Below are 14,915 nucleotides of genomic sequence, written 5' to 3' on the forward strand. Positions count from 1 at the left end.
TACATGACCTTTACCCCATTCTTCCCAGTGTCCTGAGCTAGTGTCTTTTTTTAGCTGAAGAAGGTCTGCCTTAGGTTTCTGTTACTTGCAGCTAGCACGATCTTTGCTGGTCCAGTCATGCCTTTGTCTGTACATCTTACTGGGCATACTCAGTCCCAGCATGGAGGCAGTATCGAATCAGGACACCTCTGCTCTAGAGAGAGCTCTTCCCAGGGGCCACCTTGCCAGGAAGAGCGCGAAGTAGAGGAAGGAAGGCAATACAGCATGGGCTGGGGTGGTGGGAGGCCTCCGGAATCAGAAGGCCCTGGGTGGGCTTCCACAAGTGCCCACCTCCCTGAGCTCCTCTGCTCATCGGTGATGGGGTTGACAACAGTCTTCACCTCTAGCCAGGCCAAGGCATCCACAGAAGGATCTGTGGGCAGCGTCGTGTGTCCTAAGCCCTAGGTCTGGGTTAGGCTCCGTGGCAGTGCCGGGCACAGGGTTTGCTGTGGCCGCCACGCCCACCTGCCCCTTGCAGGAGCCTGTACCCTCCCCCGCCAACCTCCCGGCTGGTTGTGACGCCTTGTTAAAATGTCAGAGTTGACTGTTGCAGCACAAAAAGTTTCTGTTTCTCATCCCAGGGAGACCTTGTTAGGATGATATTTGTAGCTGGTTGCTTGAAGAATGTTCTACATTTGGCCCGGACAGGGTAGCCCAAAAAAAGAAAAAAAAAAAAAGTGCCAAGCCAGACATCTTCCCAGGCTGTGAGGGTGGTCTTGCTGGTAACCTGCGGGCCACAGCCCTTCTGGAGGAGCCGCCCAGCGCTGAGGATTCCCTTCTGGGTGGGCACTGAGCAGGGAGCCCCGTCTCTCCTTTTGGGGTTAGGGAGCAACATGGCACAGGATGGAGCCCCAGCGTGGACCAGGTCAGTTTGGGGGTTCATTCAAGATTCACCCCATATGGGCTGTGTGGCTCCTGCCTCTGTTTCCCCATCTGTAAAGTGGGTGAATAACAGGACCTGCCACCCCCCCCCCAGGTTGCTGTGCAGGTGAAAGGCTTTAAGGTCCCAGGGCCCCCAAGACTGCCTGGCACGTGCGTGCTCAGGGAAGGTCTGCAAAGCTGCAGACACCAGGAGGGGCAGGTGCCTCGGGAGGGTTTGACCCACAGCCTTGCCCACTTGGGGCCCTGGGGAGGGCGCCCGGGGCCCCAGGAGCCAGTCAGCCCTGCGTGGGCACACCTGGCTTCCTTGGGGACAACAGGGCTCACCCTCCCCCCCTGCTGGTGGGCCAAGGACGGGACCCGCCCGCTCTGTGTTTACCAGATTGTTTGGACCGTTACCCGAGGGACCGGCGGGCTGACGGGCACCGTGCTGCTTTGGGACGTTTGAGGCCGGAGTTATAACCTGGCACTTAAAGGGAACTGTGGCGTGTGCTGGGAGCAGTGCAAAAGCTGCAGCCTTATTTGGTCTGGAAACTTCTCTGCTTGGAGGAAAAGGGGGACGAGGAGGCCGACGGCTCATCTGGGCGGGTGGATCCGTGACGGCCGGGACACCGTGTCCAGCGTGAGGACTGTTTTGCTCCCTTGTCCTGCGTGCGGCTGCCTGGCCATTCGTCTCTCAGCCCTGCCCTCGTGGCCGGTGTGTCGCCGTCGCCAGATCATAAAGCCACCCCTGCAAGCCTGCGGCTCGGTGGGCGGCGGGGGACGCAGACGGCTCTGCCGGCCGCCGCCCACCCACTCCCTCGCACCCCGCTGCGGCGATGAGGCCGCATGTTCCCTGCTGCCCTTGCTTTGAGGACCCTTGATGTATTCATTTAGTTATTTACTTGTTTTTTTTAAGACACTTTTAGGGGCGCCTGGGTGGCTCAGTGGGTTAAGCCTCTGCCTTCAGCTCAGGTCATGATCTCGGGGTCCTGGAATCGAGCCCCGCTTACGGCTCCCTGCTCAGCAGGGCACCTGCTTCCCTTCCTCTCTCTCTGCCTGCCTCTCTGCCTACTTGTGATCTCTGACTGCCAAATAAGTAAATAAAATCTTTAAAAAAAAAACTTTTTTAATTAAGTTTTTTGAGATGGCACAAGTTGGGGGGCAGAGGCAGAGGGAGAAGCAGACTCCCCACTGAGCAGGGAGCCCGATGTGGGGCTCGATCCCAGGACCCTGAGATCATGACCTGAGCCGAAGGCAGACGCCTAACGACTGAGCCACCCAGGCACCCCCATTTACTTGTTTATGCAGGTTTTATTAGACTTTTTATTTTTTAAATCATGCAAAGACTTGGGACTTCATCAAAGGTTTTTTGTGCCCTTTGAGATGGTCCTTTATTCTGTTAATATGGCCTCTAGTACATTAATTGATTTTCTTTAAATATTTTATTTATGTTTTTGTTTTTTGGGAGAAGCAGACTCCCCGCTGAGCAGAGAGCCTGATGCAGGGTTCGATCCCGTGACCCTGGAATCATGACCTGAGCTGAAGGCAGAGGCTTTAACCACTGAGCCACCCAGGTGGCCCGCATTAATTGATTTTTGAATGTTAAACCAAGCTCGAACTCCTGGATAAATCCCACTCGGTCATGGTGTCTAATTTAAGTACGTGTGGCCGATAGGCTGTGTGGTCGGGCATATTTGGAAACCGTCATTTTGGGGTCTGCTCCGAATCGGAAGTGACTCTCCTTCTGTGGGACAGCCGCGCTTGGATTCTTATCGTCAAATGAGACAGGGATTCTAGGACTTCGAGAAACAGACCCCGAAGGGTTTCTCGTGCCCCTTCTTCCCCACTGAGCGCAGTGCCGAGACCGTCCTCGGTGGGAACGCACGCATGTTCGCCCTCGCCCCGAGCACGCACCTTCCGCGTCAGGCCCCCGTGTCCGACCGTGCGTGGGGGCTTTGGGGCTGAGTTGGGGCTGCCGTTCTCCATTGAGTTGTGCCCTCAGGCTGCGGCCACTCAGAGGAAGGGACGCCGGCTTCCAGCTTGCTCGGCGCCGCTGCGGGGGCTGCTGGCGGCCCTGGCTGTGGTCTGGGAGGGGGCGCGAGAGGGAGATCACACAGCCCACCCCGTGCAGGGAGTTTCTGCTCCATCCACTGTCGCAAATGAAGGAGCGTCCTGGTGTCTCTGACACTCGTCCCTCCAGTCGAGAGGACAGAGTGGACAGAGCTCGAGGCTTGCTCCTCCCTGTCCCCTTCTGTCCCCTCCTCACTGAGATCTTCGGGGCGGAGCTGTAGCAAAGCCCCTCCAGCCCGCTAGCTAGGTCTCCGAATGTATGGGAAAACACATTCCTGCGGGTGGCCAGAGGGTCGTTGAGCGGGGAGGGCCCCTGCAGCCGGGAATGACTTTCCTCTCCCTCCACCGAGCCCACACGCAGCTGTCTTCCAGGCCAGGCAGCAGTCCGCCACGGCCTGCTCGGGACAACCGTCACGGTCCCGTGGCGTTCATTCCCGAGCCGTGAGGCAGCAGGAGGCTCACCCCACGGGCGTGTCCCCAGCCCCCAGCATGGAGGGCAGCTCGCTTCGTAGGAGGTCAAGGTGACATGGCAAGTTTATGCTGGGAGGCACGGCCCCCCTCCGCCCCCGTCTGACCTGACTCAGACTCAGCAGCGACACACAAAATGGAAAAAGTTTTAAAAACATGGAGCCACATTCCAAAGAAGATAAACATCTCCACCTTCCAGAAACCCAGCAGGGCAGGCAGCGGTGTGGACAGCGTGGGCCTGCCAGGTGCTTCCCCGTGGCTGAGAGGGACAGACAGCGCCGATTCTCAGGGGGGCTCAGAGCCCAGGTCCCGCTCTGGAGCTAGAAGCTGGGGCAGGATTTCCTGACTCAACAGAGGAGAAAAGGCTGTTCCCGTTACCACGGGTGCATGAGACGCTTACCCGAAACCATTTCCCGTGCCTGTGGGTTCTGGGGCTTAGGAACTCAGATAAGGCAGACTTCCGAGGTCAGCCCTTTGCCCCCTGTGGGATCAGCAGAGCCACCGTGGGGTCACGCCGATGGCACTGGTCTCCACCTAGGACCGTGTCTTCTCTGACTAGTGCCGAGTCTGCCCTGTGGCCGTCCTTCTCCCCCGTGGCCTCTCCCAACAAACCCCGCGCACTGGAGTCCGGTCCCAGGCTCGTATCCTGCAAACCAGGCCTGAGCCCCTCCGCACAGCCTCGGGCTCTAAGTGCCGGGCGCTCGCTGAAGGTCCCCAGCTGTGGTCTGCTGGGCTGTCCTCCCCCAGCTCCGAGTGACCACCTACTCACATCCCAGTTAGGTATCTAAGAGGCATCTCAGACTCACATCCCAACCTGAGTGGCCTGGTGTGCCGCTTGGCCGTGGGCTGAATTGTGATCCCCAAGAGATACGTCTGCATCCTCATACCCAGAACCTGTGTGGGTGCCCTTCTTTGGAGAAGGGGTCTGCAGAGGTAGGTAAGGATCTTGAGATGGGCTCGTTCTGGGGGCCAGTGGGCTCTGAATCCAATGACAGGTGACCTTCTGAGAGACACACAGGGGACAGACACACAAGAGGAGGAGATGCCCATGGGAGGTCAAAGGTTGAGGCCAGGGAAGGCCTGGGGCCCCCGGAAGCTAGAAAAGGCAGGGAGGACCCCGTCCCCCAGCCCGGAGCTTTGGAGGGAGCGCACCCACATCTTCATTTCGGATTTCCAGAAACCATGAGTGAGTAATTTTCTGTTGTTTTCAGCCATCTCGTCTGTGGTCATTTGTCACGGCCACCGCAGGACAGTCACACACCTTCCAGATCTGCGCCTCGTCCTCCAGGCCCCCAAATGCCTGTGGTCACTATGTACCTCTCTGCCCTGCACCCTGATCTGCCAACTGCTCCTCTTTGCTCAGGTTTCAGAATGTGCTCGCCTGTCCCCGGACCCCAGCAGCGGCTTCACCCCAGGGCCGCGGTGTTCCCACCACATGCTTCTGCTCCAGATGCCCCTTTCTCCTCTGCTCTCTGACTCGGGGCAGACGCTCCGAAGGGGACTGGGAGTGGGGAGGAGGGACTGTGGTCCTGTCCTTCCCAGCGTTCGCCCAGCAGTGGCAGCTGCCTCCTGTCCGGGCCTCTCCTGGTACTTCCCAAAGCAGCTTCTCGCCTGACCTCAGAGGCTGCACGGTGCCCCTGGAGTTCTGTGGGGCTCGTCCTGTGAGCTCCTGCATTCTGGACACGCTCTCTGTCCCCATCCGTCCTCCCTGTGCTGAAGGTGGTGGCTGCTTCCCGTGGTGATTCTCTCTGTGAATCTCAGTGTCCCAGATGAGATCCCGTGGTTCAGGGCGCCTGCTGTGGCTTCCCTTATTCCTGACCAGATCCCCGCGGATCCCCCGGCCTTCCAGCCTCCTGCCTTGATTCTCAGCCGGGCAGGCAGAGCGGCCATCCTGGACGCAAGCGGGGTCTCTGGAGTCGGGCGGACAGAGCGCGGAGCTTGATGGGAACGGCCCGCGCGTGTCGGCCGGCACCGCCAGCTTCGTGCTCGGTTTTCATCTTCCCAGTGGCCGGCCGTGAAGTCCACGTGCTAGGTGGTGGGCAGGGCGGTGACCAAGAGTGAAACGAACGGACTAGAAGGTGTACAGAGCCATCAGAACAAGCAGACGTGGTGCAGGGAAGCCCTGTGGGGTGAGACCTCCGTGCAGGGGTCTGCGCGCGCTGCCCACGTGGCTCTTTCTGTGACCCCCACCCCCGGGCGGGAGCATTTGCCTCTTGGAGGTTTCCAGGCATCCCTTGTCGAGCGCACCACTTGGGTGGCCCCCTCGGCAGCTAGGGCAGTGTCTCTTCATGCTTCTGTCCAGGAACCTTTTCTGCACCCATTGTGCTGATTCCTCTGCTCTTTTTAATTTTTTTTTTAAAGATTTTATTTATTTGAGATTGAGAGAGAGCGCACGAGGGGGGTGGGGGGGAGGGAGGAGGGGGAGAGGCGGGAGAAGCAGGCCCCCCGCGGAGCAGCCCCTGCCCCCGACTCAGGGCTCCATCCCAAGACCCGGGGTCATGACCTGAACCGAAGGCAGGCGCTTAACCGACTGAGCCACCCAGGCGCCCCTTCTAATTAGGTTGTAAACATTTGCCCACGTTTTTACGGTTGAAGAACTATTTCCTGTGTCCCTCTGTGTCGCGCCCTCTCTATGGTGTTGGGGGGTGTTGGTGTGTTGTTTGAGGTCTGCTGCTTCCTGCCTCGTTTTTGTTCCATATTCTTCCTGTCTCCCGTTGGCACGAGGACTGTCCCCAGATGCCCGGTAGTCACGCGCTCGTGCCCAGGGAGGGGCCGGACCCGGGCGTGCCCTCGGGCCTCACCCACCGCTTCCTTCCTCCCTTACACCGCCGCACCCCGCCTCCCGGGCCCCCGGGGCCCCCGTCCCCGAGCCTTCAGGGAGCGCGTGGTGCGTGTCTGTTTCGCGAACCTCCATCGGTGTGGGGGTTCTGTCCGTCCTCTGTGCCCCGAAGCTCCTCCGTGACGTGAAAAGTCTTCTTCTCACGGACACTGTGTAAAGTGAACCAGTGGAATCATTTTTTTTTAATATTTTATTTATTTACTTGACAGAGAGAGATCACAAGTAGACAGAGAGACAGGCAGAGAGAGGAGGAAGCAGGCTTCCTGCTGAGCAGAGAGCCCGATGCGGGGCTCGATCCCAGGACCCTGAGATCATGACCTGAGCCGAAGGCAGAGGCCTAACCCACTGAGCCACCCAGGTGCCCCAGTGGAATCATTTTGTCATTGCAACACACGGTCACGAGCGGGAATGTTTACCGGTAACGGGAGGACGTAACACTACGTACTCAGTGTCCCACTTATTCGGAACACCTGTCTACGCACAAAAGAAGGTGACAAGGCATAAGGCCAGACGGTGAACGTCTGTCACCTTTGGGATTTGGTGGGATTCTTACTATCTTGTTTGCACTTGTCTTCCTTCAAGTTTCCGCTGATGCTGAGTACTGGTTTTGTTGCTGGAACGGAATGACTCCTATTGGCTGGCTTTGCAGCCGTCGGTGGAGCGGGTCACAGGCAAGGGCAGGCGGGAATCCCCCTGGGTCTGGGGTCCACGCGCACCATGTGGGGCCCCGTGTGGTCATTGACTGTGGCTGTGGGTCTCACACGGGTTGGAGGAGGGGAAGGCAGGTGGCGGGGAGAGGAAACAGGCCCCAGCTGTGTTGTAGGAACATGGCTCTGGGGAGGCCATGAGGAGCGGGTGCCCCGGGGTGGGCGCGGATCGCATAGGGGGCCCTGCTGGGAGGGCAGCAGGAGTGTGCGGGGGCGCTGGGCAGGGCGGCGAGGCCCAAGTGTAGAACATTCGCAGCTTCGGGCATCAGAGCTCGCCCAGCTGACCCATGGTGGCACGAAGGGTGGGGAAGATCTTCAGGTTTCTGGCCCAGGTGAACCATGAGTGGTTGAGGAAGGGCCGCCCCAGTGTTCTTAATAATAATGTATTTCTTTCGCTTTTAATCCCCACGTGCCGCCCGGAAGTTCTGCGGGCTCAGGGATGTATGCGTATGAGGAACTCCGGATTTTCCAGTCCTGTCGGGCCGCGTGGCACCTGCCGGCAGTCTGTTCTGCGGGAGTCCCTCCGGGGCTCACCGTGGGCGGCACGGGGCCGGGGACAGATGCACGGAAGGCTGCAGCGTCTTGGTGGAAGTGGAGCTTCCCGGGAGCTCTTTGTCCTCTTCAGGGAGAGGGTCCCCGTCTGAGCTCTTCCCCTCGATGACCCAGGGTCTGCCTCCCGGGGGTGCTGGTGCGTGTGTATTGGGTGGCAGAGCCGTGTGTGTGTGTGTGTGTGTCACGTGTGTGTGTGTCTGTGGGAGGGGCTGGTTAGGACTCCTGGCCTGGCTCTCGACAGCCCCCCACCCCCAGGCCCACTCCCCGGGCGCTGCTTTTTTTTGTGGAGGTAAAATTCACAAAACCTAAAACTAACCGCTATAAGGTGTGCGGTTTGGTGGGCTTCGTAAGGATGTACAGCTATTATCTGTAGCCCCAGAACGTTCTCACCACCCTACAAGGAAGCCCTGTATCCGTTCGCAGTCACCTCTCCTTCTGCAGGCCTGTCTTCTGTCTCTATGCACTCTCTCTATACGACATTTCTCGTATGCGGACTCGTACGCTCCGTGGCCTTCTGTGTCTGGCGGCTTTCACTCAGCAGAGTCACTTCAAGGCTCACCGACGGCCCAGGATTTCCTTCCTCTCCACGACTGGACACGATTTCATTGTACGGCCAGACCCCACTTCATGGACCCGTTCCTAGTCATCCACTCAGTTGGGTACATTTTTGGCTGTTGTGAGTCATGCCGCCGTGGACATCCGTGTACACGTTTTTACGTGAACGTGTTTTCACTGGTCTCAGATGGTCAGTTGGAGTCCCCTTGACTTTTTTTTTAAGATTTATGTATTTATTTTAGAGAGGGGTGGAGGGGCAGAGGGGGAGGGAGAGTCTTTTTTTTTTTTTTTTTTTAAACGGTTTTACTTATTTATTTGAGAGTGAGAGTGAGAGTGAGAAAGCATGAGAGGAGGGAGGGCCGAGGGAGAAGCCGGCTCCCCGCTGAGCAGGGAACCCCATGCGGGACTTGATCCCGGGACTCCAGGATCATGACCTGAGCTGAAGGCAGTGGCTTAACCAACCGAGCCACCCAGGCGCCCGGGAGAGAGCCTGGAGCAGACTCTGTACTGGGCACAGAGCGCGGTGCGGGGCTCAGGCTCGGCCCCGAGATCAGGACCTGAACCGAAACCAGGAGCTGGATGCTGGATGCTGGACTGATTGCACCATCCCAGCGACCCCCCCCTCCGACCCCGCCGTCCTCCCCTGACTTCTTGAAAAGTGCCCCAGACTTCCAGCCTGCCTTGTCCGCCAGGCTCTTCGTGACGCCCACTCCGTTGGCCCTTACTCTCCTCGGTGAGGGGCGTGTGCTCGCTAGCTCCATATTTCAGGCGAGGAAACTGAGGCACAGGGCCACGAGAAGACTTGCTGACTCTCCCTGGCCGGTCTGGCCTCCCCACCTGGGCTCCACGCCTCCCTCTGAGCGAGGAGAGCGCGGCTAGTGCCTGTGTGGGCTGGGCCGGGCTTGCTGGCAGGCCGGGGGACGCGTGCGGGGCACTTGCTGACCACCAAGACACGGGAGACCGTTGTCCAGGAGGTGCCCATGAGGGACCGTGACCGAGGAGGACACCACGCGCTGCAGTTAAGGCTCCGAGGAAGGTCCCCGTGGGAGAGGCGTCTCCACACCTGCGGTCTCCACGCCAGCGTAGGGAGCCTGCCGGACGCTGGTGCACACTTCCTGCTCGCAGCAGCCCCGGAGAGGAAGCGGGGGCATAGCCACGGCAAGGTCCCAGGAGGCTTAAGGACCAGAGCCGGGATCAAATCCGTTTCCAGCCAAAAGTTAGGATTTTAATCACCGGCTACACCACTTCCCCCAGCCTCCGAAATCTCATTTTGCGACCAGAGCCGTTCCTTGTTATAATGGTTCTCCTTGGGAAAAAAAAAAAAAAAGTGAAGAAATCATGATAAAAACTGCTCATGATATGCTAACTGAGCACAGCGGTTTTAATATTTTGCAGATTACCCTCCGCACGCGTCACACGTTTGCACGGTTGCCATCAAACTGCCCAGACCCAGTGAGCTCCGCTGTTTCTCACTGAATGAGACACAAACATTTCCCATATTTGTATTTGTCACAACTGTCATTTTAAATAGCCTCCTGGGGTTGCATTGTGAGGTTCTCCATAATTTTGTAAACCACTCTCCCCGGCGTTTCTTATTTAGATGAATCGGCACGTAGAGCCCGCCGGCCAAAATCTGGGCCACCACCACCTTCTTTGTATGGCCCGCAAGCTAAGAATGGATTTAACTTTTTTAAATGGTTGGGAAAATAAAAGTCAAAAGAAGACCTACAGTAGTGGTATTAAGTGTGAATTTCAGTGTCTGTTGGCAAAGTTTGATTCCAATTCGTTTACCTGTGGCTGTTTTTGACTGAAGTGGTGGTGCCAGGTAGCTGTGTGGGGACTGGGTCGTGCTCAGACTGTAATGTTTCCTGTCCTGGACTCAGGACGGAAAAAAGTTTGCTCACTCCTGAGTAAGATCATTTATGATTTTTTTTTGGATTCTTTATTTCTTCAAAATATATTGTGAAATGGCAGGTGCTATCCAATCCTGGGGTACAGTGGGGCGTGGAGTGAACAAAGCATCAGGGTTCCTGATGCCCTTGGGAATGGAATGTTCTGGAAGTGATGCTGGATGGGGTGGGGAGAGGGACAGTGAAGTCAGAGTATCTCAGAGAGTGGCCAGGGGAAAGTCATGGGATCCAAGAAGACTTCTCCAAAGACGTGACACCTGCGGAGGTGATATTGGAACCGAGATCTGACGTTGAGAAGGGGAAGCCATGTGAAGAGCATGGACAGGAGTGACTGCGATGTTAGCCAAATCGTCATCGGGGTGATCATTTCAGGGTGTGTGTAAGTCAAACCATAATGCCGTACACCTTAAACTTGTAGAGAGATGCATGTCAACTAGTTCTCAGTCCAACTGGCAGAAGAAGAGTTAAGTGCAAATGCTCGGAGACAGGAACCCGACGGGCACTGTGGAGGAGTCAGTAGGAGGGAAGCGTGAGAGGGACAGAGTGATCGGAGGGTCCAAGTGGTGCGACCTCAGAGACCATGGAAGGGAGCTTGGATTTTGCGTAGAGCCAACCTGTATGAGGTCCTTGGCAGACCCCCAGGATTGTAGAAAACAGCCTTCAGGGACAGAGAGAGTGCAGGTTTGATGGAGAGAATTGGGCGGATGCAGAATATTTTGGGTGTTGGAACCTACAGGGTTGCTGAGAGACTGTGGGAGATGAGGGGTTGAAGAGAGGGGTTAAGACACCTCCTCAGGTTTTTTTTTTTAATTTTATTTATTATTTGACAGACAGAGATCACAAGTAGGCAGAGAGGCAGGCAGAGAGAGAGAGAGGAAGCAGGCTCCCCACTGAGCAGAGAGCCCAATGCGGGGCTTGGTCCCAGGACCCCGGGATCATGACCTGAGCTGAAAGCAGAGGCTTTAACCCACTGAGCCACCCAGGCGCCCCACCTCCTCAGTTTTGGGCTTAGGCAGCTGGGTGGATGGGGTTATAATTCCTGAGATAGAGCAGACCAGGAGACGAACGGAGTTTTGGAGCTGGGATTTACACAGGACTGCAAGGACTCTTCGGGTGATGTGTGAAGTTTGTGGAGCCTATTTGACACCCGAGGAGAGATTTTTTTTTTTTTAAATTTATTTATTTGACAGACAGAGATCACAAGTAGGCAGAGAAGCAGACAGAGAGAAAGGGAGGAAGCAGGCTCCCCGCTGAGCAGAGAGCCAGATGTGGGGCTCGATCCCAGGACCCTGGGATCATGACCTGAGCTGAAGGCAGAGGCTTTAACCCACTGAGCCACCCAGGCACCCCCCCGAGGAGAGATTTTTAAGAAGCCAGATTGAGGGCGCCTGGGTGGCTCAGTGGGTTAAGCTGCTGCCTTGGGCTCAGGTCATGATCTCAGGGTCCTGGGATCAAGTACCACATCGGGCTCTCTGCTCAGCAGGGAGCCTGCTTCCTTCTCTCTCTCTCTGCCTGCCTCTCAGTGTACTTGTAATTTCTCCCTGTCAAATAAATAAATAAAATCTTTAAAAAAAAAAAAAAAGAAGCCAGATTGATACGAAAGTTGGAAGCTCAATAGGCAGGCGGGTGATGGGGTACAATAGGGGACAGGGTATCACGGACTCTATAATGCTAATAGGCCATGGGACTAGATGGGCTCATGTGGAGGACAAATCAGGTTAGAGGAAATAAATATGATAAGTGCTGATTATATTTCCTTTCTTGGACAACTCTTTGTTTTTACTAGTTATTGATTGCCTTGTTTTTCTCATTTGCTTAAATTTTATGTACTTTTAAAAATGATTTTATTTTATTTATTTGACAGAGATCACAAGTAGGCAGAGAGGCAGGCAGAGAGAGAGAGGAGGAAGCAGGCTCCCTGCTGAGCAGAGAACCTGATGTTGGGCTTGATTCCAGGACCCTGGGATCACGACCCGAGCCGAAGGCAGAGGCCTTAACCCACTGAGCCACCCAGGCACCCTTTTATGCACTTTCTATGCACAGCCTCAAACACTCTCATAAAACTCAAAACCCCTCTTTCTTGCTTTTTGCTATTAGTGGCCTTTAGAGAGTAAAGGTATGGTAGAATTGTTGTTGTTTTTTGGGTTTTTTTTTTTTTGGAAGACTTTTCTTTATCTGGTCTCAGACTTGGGTTGATGGTTGGATCATAGGCTGAGGATCGTTTTCAGCCTGATGCTGGAAGGCAGTATTTTCTGCTGCTTCCTGCAGCACCCTGCACGGTCTGTTTCCTCAGAGTTTCTTTCTCCATTTTGTTTTCACATCTTGTCTTTCATGTTTAAACTTTCCCTGGAGATCTTCCACTCTATTTTTATTTAAGAGTATGGTACTAAGAGCTGATGGATAATTCTGTGGATGGGGGGGCCGGCTGAGTTGACTACTGGCTTCACTATCAGTTTATAGAGAAGGGACCACTGGTTTTTGTAAGAAAGCACTACACACACTCTGTAGGTCTCATCTCTTGGATAGGCCATTTTGCAGGATGGTAGACAGGATAATGGTCCCGCAAGGATGTTTGTGTCACTCACATCCTCACCATTAAGGATGTGAGTGACTTTAATGGTGAAGGGACTTTGCAGACATAATGGAGCATCTTGAGATGGGGAGGTGGTTCTGGATTTTCTGGGCTGACTTAATAAATCCTTAAAAGAGGGAAGCAGGCCTGTGAGAGGAAGGTGATGGGGTGTAGCAGAGAGTGATGTGAAGGTGGTGGCTGACTGGCTTTGATGATGGAGGAGGCCGATGGCCTCCCGAAGCTGGAAAAGGCAAGGACACAGATTCCCTTCTACAGCCCCCAGGGCGAACTCGGCCCTGCTGATCCATTTTAGATTTCAGACCTCCTAAACCGTAAGATTATACATTTGTGTTGTTTGAAGCCACTCAGCTTGTGGTCCTTTGTCGCATCAGCCACAGGCATCCTAACACACCCGGTGAGGACCCTCCCACCTTCTGCCCAGGGAGCTGGGGGGTCTCTGCTCTGACCAGGGTGTGCTTTCACTTTTGTCTCCTTTCCAGAACGGCCCCATATTCCTGCTCTTGGTCTTGTCGCCAGATACAAACCTGAGGCTGGTTTGTTTTACTTTGGAGAATACTAAGCATTTGTCATCCGCTTGGTGTTTACGAATATGAATTTGGGCTGGGCTCTGAGTTTGCTGAAGAGTGTGAAATGCAGCGATGCGCTCTCCCACGCCGGCGCCCACCCTCCAGAGGCAGGACAGCACGTGGGCCGAGCTCAGGGACCCTAGAGCTGAATACCTGGCCTCAGAGCCTCCTTCTGCAGCCTCCTGGTTCTCCGACAAGCCAGTCAGCCCTTTCCCACCCAAGCTGCCTCAGCTGTAAAGGAGGTGCTGGTAGAAGCACCTCCCAGTGCTGCGGGGGACTGTACAGTTCATGGCCGTATAGTGTTAAGAATGGCGCCTGGTCCGTCGCGGGGGCTGCCGGCCGGCAAGTCATGGCTGGTTTACAGTCACGTGCTGCGTCCGTATTATGTGCCTGGCCTTATGCGGTCCTTCCCCTGCTCTAGCTCATTTCAACTTCACTGTAAACCTGTACGGTAGATTCAGTGAATTCTTTCCCTACGAGCAATCCCCTGGAAGGGGAAGTCCTGGGTCATGTCGCAGCGGGGGACGGAGAAGGGGGCGGCTGTGGTCATCATGCAGGGGGCCTTTACTTAGCCCATGGCCTCCCCTGACCCGGCTGGGTAAGGGGAGGCTGTCTCAGGCGCCCCTGGGATCCAAGCTCAGGGGGCAGGGACTCCAGGGTGGGGATGTGGCTGCTGGAGGCTCTGTGCACGAGAGGGGCTCTCGCGGGGGGCTCTGGAGCTTCCAGGGCTCCCCGGTACTTGCCCCTTCTCCAGGCAGGCCTGCTCCTCTTCCGCCAGGCAAGACACTCCAGCCCTTGCTGGGGGAATCCTTTCTAGGAGGCTGAGGGTAGGGGGCGGGGCCCGGCGGGAGCTGGGCCCGGGTGTTCTTGTGGAGCTTGCTAGGCAAAGCGGGACTGGGCGTGGGGCTCAGGCGCGGCCTGGGAGGGGCCTGCAGTGGGCAGAGCAGGAGCCTGTGGGGGTGTGTGGAGCCTGGGGCATAGCTTAATTGAAGGGGCCTGCTGGAGTGGGTGCTGGGCTTGGGATGGGGCTTGTCTGGGTGGGGCCAGGGCTGTGCCCTATGGCAGGGGCAGGCGCGCCCAGGGTCCTGATTCGCATCCCTGTTCCGGTGATCAGGTTCTGTTTGTGCAGGATGAACAGCCTGGCCAGAGGACAGCCAGCTTCAGGTCACTCTCGGAGGGCTGAGCACTCTGCGGGGCGGTCACTGTGCCACAGCACCCTGTGTGCCTCTCTCGTGGGGCCTGAGAAGCTTCTCTACACCTACACCTGCAGGGTCTCGGGGCTCTCTTAAGTGGCCCTCTCTCCCCTGCTCCCCACTCCCTCATCGATGCTTGAGAAGGGAGAGGAGTCTGGGGCAGGAGGAAGGTTCGGGAGGTGACGGCCCATTTCTCCTTTTTCTCTCTGCATTTCCCTCTTTTGCACGCTCCTGGCTCTGCCCCAGACAGACCGCAGGGAGCCAGGTCTGGAAAAGGCAAATGTTCCCTTTGACAAAAGGGAGGTGAGAGGAGCCTCTGGGGGTGGGGGTGGGGGATCTTGGCAGCAGAGTGGACTGGAAGGGAGGTTGTGTACCGCCAACCCCGCTGTCCCTGTCATCTTGACTTCTCTTGTCCTCCTAGTGCCCCTGGCCAGCCCTCTGTTTACTCTCCTGAGTAGGTCCTGGGCTTTCCAAGTTTGCAGCAGAATGCCCCAGTGCAGGACAGAGTTCAGCCCTGCCTCAGAAAATGCAGCATAGGAGACTCAAGAGCCAAATAAATCAC

This window comes from Mustela putorius, unplaced genomic scaffold (assembly GCF_011764305.1).
Source record: "Mustela putorius furo isolate JIRA1106 unplaced genomic scaffold, ASM1176430v1.1 tig00000127_pilon_pilon_pilon, whole genome shotgun sequence".
NCBI classification, from domain to species: domain Eukaryota; kingdom Metazoa; phylum Chordata; class Mammalia; order Carnivora; family Mustelidae; genus Mustela; species Mustela putorius.